Source organism: Vollenhovia emeryi, unplaced genomic scaffold (assembly GCF_000949405.1).
Source record: "Vollenhovia emeryi isolate VEMERY1.0 unplaced genomic scaffold, V.emery_V1.0 DF943020.1, whole genome shotgun sequence".
Classification (NCBI taxonomy): domain Eukaryota; kingdom Metazoa; phylum Arthropoda; class Insecta; order Hymenoptera; family Formicidae; genus Vollenhovia; species Vollenhovia emeryi.
Window position 1 is genome coordinate 7,757 of NW_011963346.1, and position 3,300 is coordinate 11,056.

Sequence of the window (3,300 nt, forward strand, 5' to 3'; positions counted from 1 at the left end):
GTCCGCCTCTTTCCTGTCGGTTATCTGTTTCTTATTGCTGTCGGTAAGTTCCCTTCCTTTACTTTATTTTTCCTCCGGCAGTTGTCGCTTCCCTCCTCTTTATCTCCCTCGTGTTCTTACCTGTCACTCTAACCTATTTCGTCTCCTACCTGTCTCTATATTGCCTCCTAATCTGCAATTCAGCTCTTTATGTCTGACCTACCTTATATCTCCTTGTTCTCCTGCCTCCGCTCTCTCTGACCCTCCGTCTCCTCCCTCCTTCCTCCCTCCAAATCCACTACTCTTCACAATTTTCTTCTTCCGTCGCTCTACACGTCTGTACACTTCCACTGTCGTATCGCGAGTCCCATATGTGAATTTAATATATGAAATTATAAAATAGAATTCTATCTTGAATTCTGTCGTGAATTATAGATCGTGTAACGTGAGCTTAAAATATTAATTGCTTACACAATTTTTAGAAAAATCCAGTTATAAATGAAGAGGTTCATATTTGAAGACATACGCGGGAATGAAATCTAAATTAGTTTGAAGAAAAGGATGTGGTACAAGTAAGGAAGTATACGGATACAAAAAGACTTTTTCGACATTTCGATAATCTACACCTTTAACTTCAAATTCTTCATACACGCCAAAATCAGCATTGTATGTAATCGTTGTTGTACTACCCAAAAAATAAATGTTTGTATAACAATCATTTATTAAAATGTATTTAATTTTGCATATAATTAGATTATCATAACAATCTTTACCTACGCAGGTGCACATGTGTTTTTTATACGTAATACCTCTAAAAATAATTTAAGGATATGTACTTTACATTTTCATTTTCTGTCACGAAAATAATGTGTTATAATAAAAGCAATCTGATCATTGACATTTCCAGATATATATTCTTCTCCATTATCTGCTATTGCTAGAGCACGGTACCTATTGTCGAGATTTAGAATTTGTAAAATTTGATGTTTATGTGATAATAATTTCGTTATGTTCTTAAAATTTTGGGAATGTTTAACGATATTCTTAAAATATCTATGTTTACTTTTAAATCTCAAGGTCCACAAATGTTTCAGCGGACCAAAAAATAAAATTAAATAGGGATAATGAGAAATGTAATGATGTTTCGGTTGTGACCGTTTGAATCTGCGTCTGTTAGTGCTACGGATAGCCGCGGGAATTCTAGGGTCCGGCGGTGGGTGACCCGAAAAGAGAGAGTCAGGTTCTTACTTAAACGCTAAGATATATTTACAACTTAAAACTACTTACTACTACGTGTGTACTTACTACTAGCTTACAACTATTCTTATTCCTAAGGCCGTTCTGACGGCGCACAGTGGGAAAAAAGGCTCTCTTTTTGGACAAAAGTCTACCGACAGTGCAATTCTCAACCGATTTCAATTTTTTTTAAATTGTACGTAATGAAATGCTCTATAACGTAGTACTGCGCCTTTTTGAAAACAAAGCTTGCATTCAAAATGCCTGATGAAAAATGAATATCGAAACTACGAAAATGGTATAAAATATGATGTCTCGCCTACAATATTGGACATATTTACACTATCGTCATTGTATATGGTTTCTGGGATCCCAAAATATCGATTTTTGCTCAACTTAAACTTCCTAAACTAAAAACGATGTTTAATATTGAGGTCAAAAAGATCGAAATTATACAATATTCGATAGATTTATCATATATAATGACGATAGTGTAAATATGTCCAATATTGTAGGCGAGACATCATATTTTATACCATTTTCGTACTTTCGACATTCATTTTTCATCCGCCATTTTGAATGCAAGCTTTGTTTTAAAAAAGGCGCAGTACTACGTTATAGAGCATTTCATTACGAACAATTTAAAAAAAAATTTTTGAAATCGGTTGAGAATTGCACTGTCGGTAGACTTTTGTCCAAAAAGAGAGCCTTTTTTCCCACTGTGCGGCGGTTCGGTAATGTGTGATCTGGCGCATTAGCGCTTCGGACAATAGTTACTGTTTCGCGGTGACGCGGGACGGTTCGCCGGATTAATTGATACGGTCAACGGCGGTGCGGTAATATCTTTCGGTACGGTGTGTTCTCGCGCGGTCCGGTTCGTTCGGAGTCGGCGCGGTACGGCGGCACGATGCGGGTGGCGCAGGCGCGGTGCGCGTGGCGTCGGCTCGGTGCGTGCGGCGTCGGCGCGGTGCGATGTCGTCTTGCCGGTGACGACTCGCATGGACGGGTTAGGCCGGGTATTGTGTGTACGAGCCACTCAACACGTGGCGAGGATTCCGGGCTTCGCTCAGCTCGCTTTAGCCCTCGGATTTGATTGCCACTCAAATCGTGGCATAGTTCGGAGAGGATCTCCCGCTCAGTTCGCGGTTCTCGGGTTGACGTTCAGCACACGCCGTGATAGGAAGCGGTTCGGTTTCTCGCTCAGCATGCGAGGTTAGGAAGCGGCTCGGACTCATCTCGTCGTCGCCGTAGGTGGACCTGCTCACCTCGCTGGTCGGGAACTGGTGTTTCGGTGGATTTTTCGGTGTCTTATATACTATTCGGTTGTAGGTGCGGGATGGAGCGGTGCCGGGAAAAATGTGCGCGGTGGGGAAGGTGCCCGTTGTTTACGGCACGTTACACGGTCTTAATTTTATGTTTGGAAAACATTTTACTCTCAATGATAAGTATTCATTTATTTTTTCTTTTAATAACGGAACCTGTCCAAAAGATAGAGCAGGAGCACATATTAAAGAACACATTTGTCGAAGATGCAATACTAACATCCAATCATCATTTTCAATATTCTTGACTGACAATTTGTCAAAAACAACCAAAGGAAATATTAATAGTATTCTTTTAATTTGACTTGCGGTACCTGCAATTTTATTATAGATAAATTTTTTACAAGAGGAATGCTATTGCATTCTTTTTCATAAAGAAACTTTATTTTTTGTAATCAATAATTTAGAAATTGATAATTAAACCAACCTTCTGCCACAAAATATTTAATGCAGTACATGAGATCATAAGAAACAATCCTTTCGAAAAGATCATGTGCTATGCAGGGCGGTAATCCTGGATTGGATACACTGAGAAAAAATGTTGTTAATTTGACTAAACTCGTTTAGTTCGTAGTGATTTGTTTAATGCAAATATTAATATATTTAAATCAAATATACGTGAGTAACATCAAGAAATTCTTGTAATTTGAAAGAACAAGATCATTTTGTTAAATTATTTAATTCAACTGTGATCATTAAACTTATACTAATGAAATTATAATCAATTGAAATAAGTGACAATGTTAGATGAAGTAAATTCTGC